Below are 19,649 nucleotides of genomic sequence, written 5' to 3'. Positions count from 1 at the left end.
TCTTTTCTAACCCAGGTTCCATATAGGACTTTATTTTGAGGAACTGACCATAGTCTGTTGATCTTCTGCTGAAGCCCCTCTATGTTGGTAAGAAACAGAGCTTTCCTTCACCTTTGGAAAGGAGCCTCTGCTCACAAGTGATGAGTACTTCACCTTCTTGCTTTGAAGTTGGCAAGATTTGCTGCAGTGGGGGGAACTCAGGGAACCATAGGGACTATAGTTTCTCCAGCCTGTGATGTCTTTGGCTGAATTTCCAGGGTGTCAGGGTGTCCCCTTGGCTATAGGATGCCAAAGGTTGTATATCCATATAGTAGTGGCCAAATCTGAATAAGATACTCTGAGCATGCCGTTACAGCGTATCCCTATGAAGTTGGCTGGCTGTAACAGCAAGGGGAGAGAAAAGGGCAGAGGAAGTAAGGTAGTGGGGTTTTTAGTTTGTGACAGATATTTGTATGTAAAGGTTCCTTTAAAGAACGTACATACATTCACAGGAAAGCTATTCACGTATCGTGGCACCTAACCATCCTCCAAACTGTCAAAGCCTTTATTTTACCTGTTGAGCTCTATAATGTTACAATTCCTGATTATTTCTGTGGCTTGGAAAGTGTAAGAGAGAGCAAAGGTACTATTCTTGTTTGCATAGGGACCAAACCAAAACAATCCCCTTGCCAGCTGTGTTGTCCTTTACCTGGTCAGGCACTCTAGGTAAGGGAATGTATGAATGTATTCCTTTCATATCTTGGTTATAGCAGTTCTAGAGGAGCAACATGCATAGTCCTGCAGCCCTGGAAGGAGTTCTGTACTGTGAGGGTGGTGAGGCACTGGCATGTGTTGCTCAGGGAAGTTGTGAATGCTCCATTCCTGGTGGTGTTCAAGGCCAGGCTGGACGAAGCCTTGGGTAGCATGGTTTAGTGTGAGGTGTCCCTGCCCATGGCAGGGAGGTTGGAACTAGATGATCTTAAGGTCCTTTCCAACCCTAACTATTCTGTGATTCTATGATTAAGTTCATTAGGTCATTACAGGTAAGTAATAGTATGTTGCTTGTCAAACTGCTAGATGGAGCAGTGCAGCAACCATTTATCTGGTATTAGCAGTTGAAACTTGCATGAGAAAAACTGCTTTAGCAGTAACAAAATGAAGCCTGTCATGAGTGTAAACCAAAACCTTCTATTTCTATTATGGTTACAGCATTGCTCCAGAGATCCAAATGAAGTCATGCGCATTGTTTTGGTGACACCTACTTTGTGATGCTTCAGTGTTTAAAACGAATTTATATAAAAATCAAATAGCACAAAAGTATTTTAAAGCCATTGTGGTGCCAATGGCCAGATCAACAGCATATGAGCAATGTTACTGCCTCTCTGTGTATCGCTGGTATGTACAATGCACGATGTGGTTCTGTGCTGCTCTGGCAATATCCTTTCCACACCACAGAGAAGAAAGCATTACTTGACACCAAAATGTCAGCAGCCAGCATAGATAACCATTGTGATTCCCACTGCTGATGGGAGTTGTCATAGAGATGCTGCCAACCAGATTTGCAGAGAAGTTTGTTGCAATGCTGAGATCCCCAGTTTCTCAAGCAGTAGCTTAATGCACAGGCCATCTTGTTCAGAGCTATTACCCTTGAAACATTACACAGTACAAATAAACTCTCTTGCAATTGGGTTGGCAGTGTATTTTTGCGAGGAAAATCTTTCGACATGAAGCACAGTTTAGTCCAGCCAAGGTTAAAGATCTTTCCAAACTATAACAGAACATAAAAAGAGGCAAAATTCAAAAACTCATCAAGAAAATATGAAGAAATTCTTCACAATGAGAGTGGCGAGGCGCTGGCACATGTTGCCCAGAGAAGCTGTGGCTGCCCATCCCTGGCAGTCTTCAAGGCCAGGTCTGATGGGGCTTTGAGCAGCCTGGTCTATTGGAAGGTGTCCCTGCCTGTGGCAGGGGGGGTGCACCTAGATTATTTTAGGATCCCTTCCAAACCGAACAAATCAAAATTCAATGGAAATAAGAGCTACATTTTTTTCTCATTCATGAACAAGTTTTTGTTACCTACGCAGTTGGTGGGGAAAACCTACCCCCTTTGCAGCTGCTGTGAGCTGCTGCTGCAGGAAGGGGAGTGCTTGCTCTGGGGAAGATGTATGCAGGTGATGTGGGCTCCCCAGTGTGCAGCTTCATCCCAGAGCATGCAGAAGGAAGGTAAAACTGTAGTGACAGGACAAGGGGTAACGGGTTAAAACTTGAACAGGGGAAGTTTAGATTGGATATAAGGAGGAAATTCTTTCCTGTTAGGGTGGTGAGGCACTGGAATCGGTTGCCCAGGGGGGTTGTGAGTGCTCCATCCCTGGCAGTGTTCAAGGCCAGGTTGGACAGAGCCTTGGGTGGGATGGTTTAGTGTGGGGGGTCCCTGTCTGTGGCAGGGGGGTTGGAACTGGATGATCTTGAGGTCCTTTCCAACCCTAACTATTCTATGATTCTATAAAACACTTCAGGCCAGTCTCTCACAGCTGCCTCATGCCACTGTCATGTACAGAGTAGCTGTCACTCGGTCAGGAGAGTCTTTTCCAATTAATACTCCACCCTGGAGCTGCCATGCTTATCCAAATTGTGTGCATTTCTTTACATTGAAGGGTTTTGAACTTAGCCTGGGAGAGCAGTATCACAACCACCTCCCTGCCACCCGCTGCTTTTGTACTCCTGGGAGCTTTGCACTTGCTCTTTACAACAGCACTGAAAGGCAGCAAGGTCCTGGGTGAAAGACAGGAACCAAGCAGCCCTTGCCTGGTGACAGTGTTTGGAAAGGGTAAGAAAAGATCTGATTTGTTTCATTTGTTCTCATGGAAAGTGTCACAGGATGTTTAATGTCCCTTCTGAGCAAAGACCTGCTGTTTTCCAGATCTTGTCTGAAAACCCATGCAGTATTCAGCAGGCCACTTAGTTTATCTTCCTTGGATAAACAAAAGGCTGCTGGAATTTGAAACTTGTTCCAAAAGTCTAGGGTCCAAAGCCTGCTGAAATCTGTGTGAGTCCTTCCCCTGCGCTGGGGTTTTGAATTGAGGTTGAAAATTTAGACTAGCAAGCGACGGCAGCATGACTTCTAATGGTGTATAGGCACGCAGGGCTGGTGTGTGTGACAGAGGGTCAGCCATGCGCGCAAGTTTTGGTGTTACTCCCGCTCTTCGGTGTTTCCTGAGTTGGGGACGGTTTAAAAATACCTTCTGAAATGCCTGAGAGCACTGATCCAGAAATCCCAGTACAGGCTTTGCCTTGATGGGGGCGGGGAGGGGGGGGCCCTCTCAATGTGATGAAAGTACCTGTGCCACTGTTAGGACGCCCTTTTCGTGTTGGTGAAGGTACCTGGTCCCTCTGCTGACAACCTGACGGAGCCGGAGCCGTGGAGAGCCCGCCGGGGAGGCAGCGCGAGCAGGACGCTGGAGGCGAAGCGGGGCCGGGCGGCGGAGAACCCGAGCTGCCTCCCCGCCGGGAGCGGGGGGCTCCGTGGGGTGAAGTCCTGCTCGGGGCGGGCTCTGCCCCGGCCCCCGCCCCGCGGCCCCGCAGACACCTCCCCGGGGGCCGCGCTCCTCGCGTCCCGCTGCCGCGGGGGCTCCGCGAGGGCGGGGGCCGCCGCCTGCAGGTAGGGGCTGCGCGGGGCTCGGACGGCGCTGCTCGCTGGGGGAGCGATGCGGCTGGGGGGGCTCCAACAGTGCGGGCATCGCTGGGGGGCGCGGAGCGGAGCGGGGCCGGCCGCGCGGGGCTCTCCGGCGGCGGTGCGCAGCGACCCGGAGGGGGTTCGGATGGGTAGCTTCTGTGCCCCGAGGCACCGCGGAGCATAGAACAAACCATGGACAGAAACGTTAAGAAGTAAATGAGAAATAAATGTAACCCCCGTCGTTCTATTAAGAAACTGTACATATGTGCATGCAGATATATAAGATGTTGGTTAGGTAGAATGCTAGTTAGTGAAAGAATAAACAGCGTTTCAAGTTCCTAGATGGTATGAGGAAAACTTGATTACGTTTTTTTTCTGTTGTGTAAGGAGAAATACTCCCTGTTCAGAGCCTGGCGGCTGTTGGAGGTGCAGAGTGAGGCTCTGCTGTGTGTGCCGCCTCCATGTGCGTACGGGCCCTCCTGGCCATCACCTAGGCTCACACACATGCGTGTGGAAGTGGCCTCCAAAATTGCACTGAAGACTGAGGTGCAGACTGCTCAGTGATGGGCTGGGAGAGCTGGTCTGTGGTGCTCTGCAGACAGAGCTGCCTGTGAAAGTGGCTAATTGCGGTCATTGCTTGATCTGAATTCAACAATTAATTTCCAGGACCCATTGCAGGACTTAACCTCATTTGCAATAATATACTTAAGCCAGGTGATATTGTAGGCCTATGTCTTACAGGAAATCCTGTGTTCACAGACAGGCTGAGCAAGGTCAAGAAACTGTTAAGTGAAAAAAAAAAATATGCCAAAGAGTACAATGAGTAATAACCTTATTTTAAATGTTCTGATAACTTGACACTCTTTTATTGACTTTTTCTGTTTAATATGTCTAGGGATAAGTCGTTAAATAGGCATTTGGGATGAATTTGGGTTTGTGTGGTAGCCTTTTGACTGAATTGATTTCATTAGGTTAACAAGCTGGTTGGGGTAGCCGAGTCCCTCTGTTGTTGTAAGTCCTCTCCTGCAGTGGCAAAGAGGAAACGTTTCCGTTAGCGCTGCGAAATTGGAGGATAACATGAAACTTAATGAAGTGAAACAGGATTGCATTTTGCTCAGAGTGGTTCTATTATGCCTCAGTTAGAGCTGTATTATTACTCACCTCAAATAATTAGCAGTTACTGTCTCTTCACATTTATTTTCTTGTATGTATGTAACTCATTATGTGTTTCTTGTTTTGTTTTTTTCAGTTACATTATATTTAATTTTTATTTTTTTATACTTTGCAACAATGTAACAGAAGCTGAACTTTAATAGAAGGTTTCTCTGGGCTACCCTTAGGGGTTTTCACGCTAATGCCTTTAAAATTCAATCATTAACTTTTGCCTTAAACTCAAGCTGGAAAGTGACAGTGAAGGACAACCTAGCACAGTGTGCAACTTGATTTACAAAGCTTTATCAGAATTGACTTAATTGATACGTAAAAGAGGGAATCTCAGGAACCTTCTTTTCCCCCAGCTTGCACATTCACTTCAGCTTCAAGCTGTATTTGTTTACCTAGCAAGTGGCTCGCTGCTGTAGATCTCCTGACTGACTGGATTTCCTAGGTTGGTTCTTGCCCATGACAGCAAGGACGGGGACTAGGAGACCCCCAGGGATCCCTTCCGGATCTGTATTCCCAGGCCAAGATCCTATGGACTGGACACGGGGGGGAAGATTTTTCAGATGTTTTGGTGCAAACACAATTGCTTCCTCAGGGAGAAATTTGGCATGTGTTTCCTTAGAGAACCATGCTTGCGTAAGCAGCCCCCCGCCACCCTCTGAGCTGTACTAGTACAACCATTTGTGGGGCTGGAGGTGGACTGCATCGGGGAACTGCCACGAGTTCAAAAGTGCCTTTTCTTCTTTGGTTATGAATTGCTTTTAACTCTGATCTACCTGACCTGTGGCTGCTGTGTCAGGGCTGAGAAGGTGGCCTGGGAGGAGGGAATGTGTAGCAGGGAGCAGGAGGTAAGGGCTGTTTCTGCTGGCGTCGCTGCTGCTGAAAGAAGTAATTGCTTATCTAACTGTGGTCAGCAGTAGATGACATGTGGTTATGGCCATTACTTCAAAAACGTAGCTGAATGCTCAGATACCTTAATGCAATTGTATGCACGTGCAGTTAGCTGCATGCACAGGGAACTGATTATGTATTTCTGTTGTAATTCTGATGTTTCACCTAATGATTTTACTTCATGATGTATAGCTATGTGTTTGTGTAACTTCAGGATGCATTTCCTGTACTATTCTCTCTTGTAGTATGGGCATTTCAAAAGACCATTTTTCTGGGAAGTAGGTTTCGACATTGTAAGCACATGAGTTTTATTAATCAGATTATATTCAGCTGGATAGGTGTATGCCTAAAGTTCTAAAGGGAAGATTAAACCACTTCTAAGAGGGTGCTTCGGATCCTGGAGAACATAATTATCACCTGCATGCAATTTACACTTTTACATATACACATAATGTTACATATCCTTTTGAATGTAATGTAGACCTACTGTTAAATTCTGAATGGCAGAAGTGATCGGGCATGTAGCACCGTTTTAATTGGTACAGTGGAACTGAAAAATCAGTGGGGTGTTTACTTTCTATAATCTTTACCACTTCTTTCAGTCTGGAAAGCACTGCTGCTTTTGTGCATTGCTTTAGGACTTGCTGTCATTCTTACTTCAGACACCTTGTTTCTCTGTCATGATCCTTTTGTAGCCAGCAAGAAAACACAGCACATAAATTCATGTGTAGTATGTCTGCATATTTAGAGAATGGTTTCTTGTTCACAGAACTTGAAGAAGTAATTACTTGCCATTGTAGTCTTTATTCAACAGAGAAAAATCCCAGACTTTCAGGTTAGAAGAAAAATAAACTGTATTAGATTTAAGAACAATATTACCTTTATTGTTTGTCGTGTGGTGGGTCACTACAACTGCAGTTTGGATTATCTTCTTACAGTGTCAAGCAGATTAAATAGAAAAAAACTCATTTTATCCATCCTCTCAAACAGGAAAAGGACTTCTTGCCAGCAGCCTTATGACAGCCAAGTGCATCTTTCATGAGCTATATTGTTGCCTGTATTAATTGACAAATATCAATGTGGTCTGTGAGCGGTAAAACTGCTAACTACAACTTCCCTGCAGGAGGTTGACTCCTCACCTGTGGTATGGAGAAATTTGGAAAGGTGCAATTCTTTAAGCCTAAACAAGATGTCCAGGCCATTTTTCTTCACTGAAATGAAGGTGTTTTCAGCCTACTGGATTGCAAAGATAGTTTTGTTTTCTTCTCTGTTAGCTGTCTGTTGTTAGGATGTGGTAAGTGGAAGAGCTGTTGCCAATAGGACTATATATGAATTCAGCTGCTTTGAATGAATATACCCAGATGGAGACTGCCTTTTTCTGGATTGTCTCATTGTCTCTCTTACAGTTGTATGATGCTGGAGATAATGACATGCAGGGCAAGCTATGACCTGAGTACAAAATCTTGGGAGCTAAGGTCTCTCATCCTGCTTTTGGAAGAAACATTATCTGGTTTTGGTACTGGTGGGCATGTTGGTGCTGAGTGCCCTCCTGCTCAAATGAGGGCATAGACACCATGGTAGTACAGATCAGGGTATAGCCAGGATGCATGTACAGTGTCTTTCCTTTCACTGTAAAGGCAAAAATCCATCACTTCTGTCTCAGCAGCATTTTAAGCTGTGCAGGCCCCTGAGGCAGAAGATTATCACTTTGGTGGCAAGATAACTTATTCAGTGGTAAGACTACACAGCAATTTGTGGCAGCCTTCTTCCCCAGAGCCTGTGGCAGTTAGGAATTATGGAGCTGGCTTGAAGGAATGAGGCAATGTATCTCATTAGTGAGTTGGGACGTGTTTAGTCTTTGTTAGTAAAACTCTATCAGTTACTTTGCATATGATACAAAAGTCATTGAATGGTTGGTTTCTCAGCTGCAGTTCAGTGTTGGAGAATTGCAGGTTATCCACAAAACAGGATCTTACTGCTGTTTTTCTGTGAGGCCTAAATGATGCAGCACTTTTTGTTGTTGTTTGTTTTATGTGTCATATTTATTGGTTTCTGCTTGTTTCATTTGATGGGATAATGAAGTGAGAAGACAGTAAATGAAGTGGTCTCTAGTATTTGCTTTTAGACAAAGCTACCTCTTTCCACTGAAGGACTGTTGGTCTTTTTTTTCCTCCTTTTCTGGTGTTTTATATTAAGATGATCTTCTGGGCTTTGACGGGGATATTGTTTCAGGGTGTTAAGTAAGTAACAGAGAAGAATGAAACAACTGTCTTTTTTAGGTGTGTTATATTTCTGGTCTATGTTGTGGATGTAGCTCCATACTTGAACGCACCAGGAAACAGGTTTGCAAGTAGATGGAAAGTGTAAGTTGGGCAGTACTATTTAAGTGAATAGAGTTAAAATTAATGTAAAACCAATACATCTGAGAGAAACTGGGCTCCTTTTTCTATAAAATATTGCTTTCTTTAACTGTTCTGCTTGTCACAAACATCTATTCACTTTCTGGGGAATATAGTCCTTGCATGCTTTTTGAATGGTAAGTACATTAGTTGCTGCCAGAGGGTTGTCATAACAGTGTCCAGAAATAATGGTAATGTGCAACCCTAGGCCATATGTGGGTATTTGGTTACAGTGTACATGATTGTTCTTTTAACTGACTGGTAGGTTATTTATGGAGAAGTAATTTGTTACCCTTTTATTTCTTGTGCAATCTGGGAGGGACTGGGAATTGTAAATTTTCCTTCTTCTAGATGAGAGCTGGTCTGTGCCTGTCGAGAGAAATGTGTCTTCTGGTCTTGACACTTGGTGATACCATCAAAATGATAGCCATAGCTTTCCAAAAGATGTGACCAGACCTCTGGGATTCCGCAGCTGTCTCGGTTTGCCAATGTTCTTGCCTACACACACCTTATAGTCAATTTCTTCTGGGGTAAAAGTGTACCTCATGTTTGGAAGCTTCTCTTGAATTCTTTTTAAGCATTAGGTAAGAGTGCAAATGAAAAGATGGTGTCGTGGTTTAAACCCAGTCAGCCACACAGTTTCTACTACCCCCCCCCCCCCATCCTGCCTTCCCTCCCCCCTGCCCCACTCACAGAAGGATGGGGAAGAGAATCGAAAGAATGTAACTCCCACGGGCTGAGATAAGAGCAGTCCAGTAACTAAGGTATAACACAAACCACTGCTGCTACCGCCAATAATAATAATAATAAGGGAAATAACAAGGAAGAGAATACAATACCACCCACCGAAACGAGCCTGACCAAGAAGAGAGAGTGTCCTTCTGGGTAACTCCCAGGTACCTCCCCTGGGCATGACGTGCTGTGGTATGGAATACCTCTTTGGCTAGTTCGGGTCAGGTGTCCTGTCTCTGCTTCCTCCCAGCTTCCCCTCCTCCCTGGCAGAGCATGAGACTCGTGAAGTCCTATGGTCAGTCTAAACATTTGAGCAGCAACTAAAGACATCGGTGTTATCAGCTCTGTTCCCAGGCTGAAAGTCAAAACCACAGCACTGCACCAGCTACTAAGAAGGAGAAAAATGACTGCTACTGCTGAACCCAGGACAGATGGTAACAGAAACTTAGTTCTTGGTTGCAGAATTCCAGACAGGAGGCAAATAGAAGAAGAAAACACTGTCTTCAGATATTTAAAAAATAAAAGGTGTTTCCCAGCCATTGCACAAGATCCTAGAGGCAAGTTTTGAGTACAAAACCCAAGGCATTTTAGCTAACAACCACCAAACTCCCGCATCCCCTTTTCTGAATAGGACCTACAAGGAATTTTGAAGTTGGGAATTTAACTCCTCAGTCCACAGCGGGACAGTGCTGACCACTTTCTCTCCCTTTGTTCAGGATGGAGCCAGTCTCCTGGCTTTCACTTTTTTTTTAAATTCAAAGCTTCCTTCCTTCCTTCCTGCATTTCTGGATTTCTCCCAGTGTGGATGTGATGACTCACATTTCTCAGATGTGAAATGTGAATGTGGAAGTGGAATCTTTCCCCTGCCTCTCCAGGGGTTTCTCAGTCTGTGGTGCTGTTGAGTTTCTTAATGTGTCTCTCTTGATTCAAATGGCTTTCCTGCTGGCCACAGTGTTTTTGGCACTATTACAGAACTTAGTAAGTCATGTCTTAGAGTGTTCATTGCAATTCACTCATCTAATACTTTGTTGGCTTTGAGAGCTTCTTGAAGACCGTACAAAACTTGTTAATTTAGTCCATTGACCTAAGCAAATACCTCCTCCTCCTGTCCATTTTAGGACTCACCTCATCAAGTTGTCGTGTTTGACGACATCAAGCTCTTTCTACAGAGTGTTTGGAGCTCGTTAGTGTGCAGTTGAGAAGCCAGTAGTACAGGACTGTGCACTGCTTCTTTGTGGTCCTTCTCTGTTCTGTCTTCATTTGCTGATACTGCAATGGACTATGTGATCCCACATGAAATCTTATGCATTACTCATATGCTTTCCCCAAGGTACCAGGATATTTGGTTGGTAATTTCTTGGCTTTGTATTTGCTCCTCTCCTTTGATTGTGCCAATAATCAGCCCTTCAAGTTCATCATCTTCATTTCCCCGTAAAAGCCACTAAAAGAACAGGGAAAAGAAGAGCTGAAATAAGATTGGTCAAAACCAGAAATGGTTCCACTTTCAAGGCATGTGCCAGCTTCACCTTTGTCACTGAAATGCTGCACCCGGTCTCTCAGCTGTTAAGGTGGAGATTTCCTGGGCCAGGGGACCACACTCAGCCTTGCCTATACAGGCACTGCTCAGAGTCCCTGTTCAATAAATACCCATAGGAGGTTTTAAAATGTGTTGCAGCACTGAACTTTGTGAGAGCACAGGGGCTGCCTTTTTCATCCTATGGGCTAACTTTTGAGTTTATAACCTAGTGTTCTGAGCTGGCACTTAAGGAATTGATTTGATGAAATATTCCCGTTTGAATGTGCTGATGTTGCTACACTTCTCATTAGAAGTAGCTTTCATGTTTTTATAGAAAACTCCCCTCATTTCTGGTAGTTCACAGTCTTTTTTTAAGCACTGCAGCCTTCCAGATGAGCTCACATCAGTTTGGATAATGAACTGCTGCCCACCTCTTCTCACTATGGTCATGTCCTGTGCTGCAATAAGTTCCTGGAGAGTTCTGTCCCTATTGGCTGTATCTGTTGGCCATGCTGCTTTCATGCCAGTATCCCCTTAGACTACACTTTCTTCCATAAAAGCTTGAAAATTATACTATCTGTCTAACCTGCTTAATCTAACAAGCCAATACTACTTGTTTTGGCTAAAAGCAATAGGCATTTGGGAAGCTTCTTCATAAAGTCATGCCTGTTGAGTCCCTTTTACTTTATTTTGCTAAACTTCCGTCACAGAGTTTATTTAATTAATCTGGATGGTCCTTAGGACAGCTATAGCATGATATTAGCAGTAGCCAGCAAAAGTGTCTTTTCTGAAGGGGCTGCAAAGAACCTTTGTGTGGATAGAGAGAATATCGGAATGGAAACCAGGCAGAGCAAGAAGAGCCAGATGAGAGGAGCAACACTTCCTCTTGTGAAGGGACTGAGTTACTACAAAGACCAGGTAGTTTCTCCACTTGAGTGATATTAGTGCTGTGCTCCAGTAGCATCTGGGGCTTTTTTGTATAAAATCTTTTCATTATTAAGTATAGAATTAACATTTTCTGTTTAATATTTTCTGTTTCCTCATCTCAAACAGTTCAGCCTATTTCTCTGTGCAGCTGATATTTTATATTAAAGTGGCCCAAATATTTAATTTGGGAAACGCAGCTGCTATAAAATACAACTTGATGACAACAGAGAAATTTGCATTGGATGAAGAATGTCCTGAATGCAGCAGCACAGCTGATCACAAAGGGCCCTCAAACTCTCAATAAAAATAAGCAATTTGTGTCACTATGTATTGAGGGACCTGGCTTCCACCCTAAATATGTGAAAATTTCAGCGGTCAAAACAGGGCGTAATTGAAGAACAATTAAATTGGTCAAATTTCATTTTAATTTTTGCAGAATGATATATGGCTGCAATTCAAATTGGGGAAAAAGAAAAGAAAGACTGTAGCAGAGACATCTCTGTGCATCCCAGCCAGAGCTGGCTTCCTACAGAAGCAAACACTATTATTTCTACACCCTGTTCTTTAGCTCATTGGTACCCAACCTTTGAACAGTTAGCATTTTGGTTTGCTTAGGGATCCAGATGCAGAGTATGTAGGGCAGTAGAGCAAGGCAGTGTGAGCCAGTGTTTCATCTCCTTCTCATTTGTGAACAGAATTCATTCCGTCAGTGTCCATTTAATTTAGCCTGATGGAGTAGCAAGTTGGAAAGAGTAAATTATCCCACACAGCTAGTTTGTTCTTAATGAAGTTCATGGAGTGGAGAGTAATCTCTGTGGAGTTACAACCCACATGACATAATTCTGTCTTTTGCTTACAGTGCATGCTGCACAGAAACAGCCCACACATGGCTGATGGTAAAATGGCATTTGTCAAGAGTTTCCAAGTTCTGCTTGTTTGCTAGAAAGTACATGATAACAAATTACTTCAAATAAAAGCTCTTGTATGGGTACCTCGAGCATATTGGTGAGGTATTTTTCAGGGCTTCTTTCTCAGACAATTTTTACTCTTTCACTTTTATCCAAAGGAGAAATTAAATCTTGGGAGACAGCTGTGAAACCTGGTACACGAAGCTGCTCCTTGGACAAAGCCATGAAAATTAAGAGTTAGTTTTATTGCTCCTAGAGAATATAGCAGGCATGTTAATGGTGTTCTCAGTGTATCAGTGCCTCCTGTCAGGGAAGGACTATGCAGTTGGCACAGAAGCACTAAATAAGAACTGGGTAGGGGAAAAATGGAAGAATACCTTAGAGGATGTGAAGGTGGTGACAGGCAGGATAATGCATGAAACAAGCGGAGTGTGTCTTAAGGTGGCTGCGGAGGAGGAAAAGGAAATCATCTGCACTTGAGGACTGATTGGGATTTTTTTTTACTTTCAGGTGGATTTGGAAGTCTGTAGTAATTTAAAGTGTATCAAATGCAACCTGCCCTGATGTGAAATGCCTGCTCAAGAGGAAAAACAGTGCAGGATTAGAGCGTCAAACAGAGCTGTATACAGGACGGTTCGTAGGCAGACATTGCTAGCAACATCTTTCAGGTGTTTTTCAGGCTGCCAACATCCACAGGTGTTACTTAACCAGAAATGGAAGCTTCATTCAGTGAGAGACCTCTTGGCTGAGAGATAGATATGAATTTAGTTTGACCTTAATTTTCCTGTATCAGCTTTGTTGTGAGATCAATAAGATTGTAAGAAAGATTATCCTTTTGTTACTAGGGTCTCAATGAGCTTGTGGGTGAACCAGCGGTTCCATGTAGCAACTGCTTTTTGGGGTACTCCAGGTTACTCTTTCAGGTGATTCAGCCGATGAAATTCAAATACTACAGTCATAATAGACATAGTTTATTCCTTACATAGAGTGAATTCCATTGTAAATAGAAGATGTTCTTGAAATAAAAACCACTAGGGTCTGTTCTCTTTCACAGAAAAAACTTCATTTAACCTAGAGAAGATTTTAAGGAATATCATCCTTGGTGTATCAAGATATAAACCTTAAGTTTAAGCATTTTTTTTTTGTTGTTGTTGTCTGGTCCTTCTTGAGCTGTTTTAGCTTCTTTTGTCATCCATGTAATAAGCTGTTTAAAGTGAAACTGATCCCACTAAAAAGATTATTGATAATGGGATCTAGTTAAGGAACAGTGGGCTGGAATAACAGGATAAAAGGGTGACTGTTGAGTCCTCCTTTAAAGTCTCTTGTTCTTTGTTTCCCGAGTTGACATGTGGTGAGTCTTTGACCAAATGATACCTATATGACTGTCTAATCTTAACAGGTGGCAAATGCATTTCTTCATGTTGGCTCCTTAACAGTAACAGCATTAAGGAAGCCGAGATAGAGGAGCCAGGACTACTTTTTGGTTTTTTAACTTTCTCGTAACTCCTGTGGGAGCATGGTATCAGGTTGAAAGCTATATTTACTTCCACAGTCTTTTCCTGAATTTCTTTCAATGTTTGTTGTTACAAACTTTCTAATGCAGTGGTCCAAGATGCTGTGATAAATGGCCTGCAGTTGGTCTGTAGGATCACATAAAGCAGCAGAGCCTGCACTGACTGCTTCTGAAGTGTTTGAGAATTTGCTGATAGAAGGGTTTGGATGTTTTACAGGAGATTTGGCAGGCTGGGCTGGTTCTGTGGTCGTAAATGCTCTGCTGCTCTCAGCTGCTGTAGTTGGGACTGGGTTTAATAGGAAGAAGAGATAGAGCAGTTTTATAAAGTCTTTTATGACACAGATTTCTGGGTTGTTTTTCTTAGATAGCATCAGTCTCTTTCTCTCTTTTTTCTCTTTTCAAGTCCTTTAAAATGTCACTTGTTATGGGCTCTCTTATCATTGCTGTCTACCATTTAATGAGATGACTCCCTAACATCTTTTCTTGATGCTCCATATGAGCTCTTTTCCTCCGTCTTTTATATCTACCTGCCTTTTCAGTGTAGCTGTTGAAGAGAAAAGACAAACATATAGAATCTGGGTAAAGTGGTTTCCTGTTTTTATATGTACTGTAACTCGAACTCTCTCTGGTAGAATTTCTGTCCTCTTACGGGTTAGTTTTCCTGCCAGAGGCACTCTTGGGTCCTTTGCTGCAGAGTCCTTGGTCTTGTGCTTTTTATGAGTTAAGCTAATCCCATGCTGCTTGTGGTCAGCTATTTTTTCAAGCATTCTCTCCAGCTACACATCTATTCCTTAAAAGTGAGCTCTGAACTCTTTAATATTCGGTTTGCTGACAGTTCCGTGTCTATGGAGCCAAGAGGATACAAGCTGAGGAGCTGTATGGGAACTTCAGAGAAAATGGAAAATTATCTTTTAAAGAATTAAAATAGCCAGAAATCTGGATATCAAAGGTAAAACACTTAATAGGACAGGTAGATTTTCTCATGTTTCACTCACCATTCCTCTCTGTGGAGAGAAATGTTCTTTAACAAAAGAAAAGAGAAACTGTATTTCTGGGCTGCAATACTAATTAGCAGAAGTACACCCTTAAGTAGCATGGAAAGTTCCTGCTGATCACTCCTACAAATGATGTAATCAAGCAGCTGCACCAGTGTTCACTCAGCAGAGGGAACTTGAGGCACTTTTCTCAAAGATTTAAAGACTCCCTTAAAGCTAAAATAAGCTGTTAAGCAAGGATCTAGTTGAAATATGGATGGCTTGGTGAGGCTGAATGGAAGGCTGAGCATGAAGAATGTGCTGATCTGCCCAAGACATGTTGGTTGGTTGTTAACATTCAGCGTGTGATTTCACTAAGATAAACTGTTACTTGTGAGTAGATGCATGTTTTCACAATATGCATGCTGTCAAATATGTTTTTCCTGGTCAGAGATTTATTGGGGTTTTTTATGGCATGCTAAGAGTATTTCCTCTTGGCCTCCATCTATTTCCTTGTCTTTCATTTTAGTATTTGATGTTTCTTTCCAGGGAAGCTTAGTAGCTTCCCTGCCATTTTCTGAAGTTTGTGTGCAGTGATACACAAATAAGCCTTCCTGTACTGAGATGTATTCACTGGTATGTGGCTACAGCTATATTATTTATTTATAATACATATAAAATATATACAGTATATTGTATATTTTCTTTTTAATGGATTAAATGTGATCTGAGTAATGACTTCTCAGAAATACCTAGCCCTGTAAAGCAACATTCTAGTACTTGCTGTTGGAAGCCTGTTTCAGCAAACAGCAGATGGATTATTTTGTCTTAAACTGTTGTTTTTTCAGTATTTAGAGACTTCCATTCCTGCTGGAGATTATATTAGTGTACTGTTGTATATACAATGATTATATAGTATCATTATTAAAAGAAAAATTAATAATGGCTTTGATATTATGGCAGGGCTATCTAAATTTTAGAGTTCAAGCTTACAGCCGAAAACCTCCCTAGAAAAATAATGGTCAAGGTGACAATTCGCTATCATATGGTGCAAATTGTCCATTAGAAGAGCACGTTTGGCATTAAGTGTCCTAATAGGTTTGTTTCAGAACATAAGCTTGTGCGAACAAAAGGAAATAACCTGCCTTGCTTTTCATGCCTGATTAGTTTTTGCAAACAAATCTTGCATATTGAAGGTGAAGATGATGAATTGACAGTAACAGCAGCTCTAGAACACCTGATAAATAGAGACAATCTTCTGGATAGCTTGTTCTGTAAGATGATTTATTTCTAAAGAGTAATCTCCTTTCCCTGTCTAAGATTCACATCTTGAAAATTATTAGTGAAAAATATTTTTCCATGTGAATTGTTAAAAACCTGACAATGCTATTCAGTGCTTTGCTATTGAGGCTCTGCACACTTCAAGAACAGGGGAAAAAGATGTCTTCGTTTAAATGCAGTTCCTTATTTTACTGAAACTCAACCAGGAACCTAAAAGACGTTATAAAACAAATTAGTTTTGCATAACATGAATAAGGCCCTTCCATAAATGGAAGGGCTGAAAAGATGACAACTGTGAAAGAGTTCAAAGTACAAGTATGTTTTCTGTAAGTACATCACTGAGATTTCTAGGTGATGGCATACTATGGTTTCCCATGGTCCTGCCCCCTGCTTGCTTGGCTTCCCGTCTGCCAGGGGTTGTCTGAGCGCTGGGTGGCAGCTCTCCCAGGACACCACAGAACAGTTGTCAGCACTTCCCCAGGCTGTGACCCACACCAGGGATGTGTGCTGGAACAGGTGTCCATCTACATTGATTTCTTACCAGAGACAGCGAATAAAAGCTGGCAGCAACCACAGCTTTTGGGTGGCCTTTGGTAATTCCAGGTGTATGCAGGAAGATGTGTCTCCACAGTCTTCAGCCCCTGAATTTTATCTACGTACAGCTGCACTGTTGGTGCCTGAGACCTCCGGGGGTGCCTGATAACATCCTGATTTTCTCTGGAGGGATCAGGAAAGCATCTTCTTGGTAACTCCTTTGCCACCTCATCTACAGTCAACCTATGAGCGGTTGATTTTTGGATCCTTATTGCCAAAGAGGAATCTGGGGTGCAGAATCTGTAAAAGAAAGGAAGAGCAGTGATTTCCACAGGCTGACTGCATAGTGGTCTGAGAAAAAATGTCCTATTCCCACATGTTCCGCAGGAGCTTTGCAGTGGTATTCTTTCTCAGGGCAAGATTTTCCTGAAGATGGAAAATTAATATACCAGATGTAGGAAAAGTGTTGGCTGAAGAGCACTTTGAATAAAATCCTCTTTCAGCATTTCCAGACAATTATAGTTGTATGTTAGCATTTCTTTAAGGATATAATGGGATATAAATAAGTGCCTGATGATTCAGAAAATGATTGGACTATCGCATTCTCACGTTTAGCCATAAATTAGAATTGCTTGGGAAATTGTTTAGTCATCATTAGTGATTTGTCATATATTTCAAAAGTAACAGATAAATGTAATTATGAGTCAATAAGTGTATAGTTATCTCTATAAAAAAACAAAAAAAAAACCCTTCCACAACAGCTGCTTACAGCGTGATAAAAATAATTATGTGTATAGTTATGCCATCATGCACATAAAACAATTATTAGAAATAAATTTTAGAAATATTAGGAAAATGTAGAAATACTAAAAAATGTAGAGATATTGGAAAAACAATAAGCATCAGGCAGTTGTGAAACTATCTTATGTTCTCAATACACACTGATATGTCATCAGCAGCCTCTCAACACCAGCAACTCCCAAACATTGCTTTAGAAGTCTTGTGTATGATTGCAGTTATTGGACAGCAGAGGCAGATCCTTTCCTCACCAAAAGGCTTCCTGATACTTTTTGTAACAGTTTTTCGCTATTCTCATTTACTTGTAAGAAAGCAAAAGAAACACGTTAAAGCGGAGACAGAGATGGTATCATGTCCCAGTCACAGCAGCACAGCTATTGGCTGTCAGTTAGGTAATACTTAGTGTTTTTCTTTCAGGGAGAAAATATACGTTTGATGGAACATGCTGGACCATAACCTTGCTGAGGCTCTGCATGCTGATGGGCTCAGCTTGGATTTCGGTAATAGCTGTGGACTCAAGGAAAGCAGTTGAGCCCTCTGTTGTTTTCATCACAGTGAAAAGTGAAACGGTAAGCACTGCACTTGCTGGTTAAAAAAACTTTCACAATGTGGATCAAAAATGCATGTTTCCAGGGGGCCTTAGGTAGGCTGAAGTCAAGCTTTCTGCGCAAAGGGGTTTTCCTACAAAATTATTCCTTTATATTGTTTTACCTGCTATAATTAACCTGGATTATTCAAGGACTAACCTAGCCAGAAACTATATTAAAGGGTCAAGGAGTTTCCGTTGTATCTTGTAGACTCCTCCTGCCAGGCCATTGGTCTTCTGCCAGCCTCATACAGTGGTTTCCAGAGAAAAAGGATGTTCACATTACATTTCTTATCTGAGTGGTACCAACTCAGCAGACAGTAACTATTTCTAGTAGGGCTCTGTCCATGCCATTTGCTTTAGCAGGTTCTGGCAAATTTGACAAATTAAGGAGCCAGCGTTGCAAAATGATCGTTATGGGAGGCCAGTGCTGCTATTCTTTTCCCAGTAATGTGCTTCTTCACAGGGGAGTGACTAATGGATGTTGTGCTGTTCTACAGCCTTTAACCATCTTTTTCATGTTTCTTCTCTGAGTATTTTCTCTCTTGAGTTAAAAGGAGTTTCCTCAACTCCTGCCCCTCTTTTGCACCACCCACTCACCTATGCCCCTCTCTGGCAGCTCTCTACTAGCTGTTTAACATCCCTTCATTTCCATGCTGCTTCTCCTGTTCCCACGTCTATGCTCTGTTCAGTCCATCCTCTTCAGCAGCCATCTCCTTCCCTCATACACCTAAACTGAAGCAAATGAACATTTTCTGCTCAGCATAGTGATGAGGGTCAATAAGATGGGTTCTTATATGATTCATCTTCTCTATCTTGATATGTTTTGGCTAGCAGGCAAACTGTATTAGATATTTATATGATGCCTATCACTGTGACATCCACTCTCTGATTAGAAGCCCCAAAATATTGCAAGAGTGCAAATAGGTCATTAATGTGTCTCTTATTTGGTATCACAGGGTAAGCCCCTCTTAAAAGTATAAAAGAAGTTAACGATTTGCTGAGTAAGCCATCCAGATTTATGCAGGTATATTACAGATTAAAAAATGGAAAAAGTTATTACAATCTGTTGTAATGTGATTCCTGTGTTAGTGCTATGACAGCAATTAAAAGCCAAGGTGGGGGTGTGTTTGTTTGGGATTTTAAATTGTTTTTTACTTTGGTTCTGGTACAATTTCCTAAATGGACTTCCAGGTGAGTGGTTCTTGTTGCTAGCCATTTGTAATAGGCTGGAGAGCTACTGAATTTGTACGTGTTTGAGAAGCTGAGTGTGTACCCTTCTTATATAGGTACATAAAAATCCTCAAGATTATTGGCTTGCACAAGGGAAATTTGTGTGGACCATCTGCCAGTCTTTTTAGAAAAGCTTTGGTTTTATGTAGAGGCTAGACAGAGACATTTTTAAGCAGAGAAGAGAGCTGAGAATATAGAGTAGCAGCTTTAAGATGCTCAGTGGAGTTGTTTTTATTTAGGAACAAAGGATTGGAAAGGATCTCTTGGGTTGTTTTTAAGCAAGTTGAAGTCATGATGATACAATTCCTGATAAATAGCTTCTGCTGAAATCAAACCAAGCTGTTCTTTTTCAGTTAAATAGCTAACCTGGTTTGCAGAATGAGACAGCTCTGCATTGAAGAAAATAGATTAGAAATAGCCTTTGAATCGCAAGAGCTGTACAGAATTAGAGAGTCCAGTTTCTGTGTATTTAAGAGCAATTTGGAGTTTAGCTGTCTTGCCAGACTGCTCACTGCAGTACCTAGATGGTATGCAGTTGGTGTGG

At 42.2% G+C, this 19,649-nt stretch overlaps 1 protein-coding gene across 5 annotated transcripts in view; it reads left to right on the top strand.

The window, feature by feature from the left end:
- Window positions 1-3,318: 3,318 nt before the first annotated feature.
- The window catches only part of SLC16A12 (solute carrier family 16 member 12), a 32,220-nt gene continuing 15,889 nt past the window's right edge, over window positions 3,319-19,649 (top strand). For 2 of the 5 annotated variants that reach the window (XM_065671874.1, XM_065671876.1), the window contains exons 1-2: window positions 3,320-3,637; window positions 17,704-17,855. The gene's annotated coding sequence lies outside the window, so the exon portion shown is untranslated. Of the gene's footprint in view, window positions 3,638-14,961; window positions 15,017-15,047; window positions 15,067-17,703; window positions 17,856-19,649 lie in introns of those variants that run through there. The other 3 variants (XM_065671871.1, XM_065671872.1, XM_065671873.1) reach the window with 3 other exon arrangements.

The sequence above is a fragment of the Lathamus discolor genome, chromosome 3 (assembly GCF_037157495.1).
Source record: "Lathamus discolor isolate bLatDis1 chromosome 3, bLatDis1.hap1, whole genome shotgun sequence".
Lineage (NCBI taxonomy): Eukaryota > Metazoa > Chordata > Aves > Psittaciformes > Psittacidae > Lathamus > Lathamus discolor.
The sequence above is the reverse complement of the archived record's forward strand: the minus strand, read 5'-3'. Positions and strand labels throughout refer to the sequence as shown.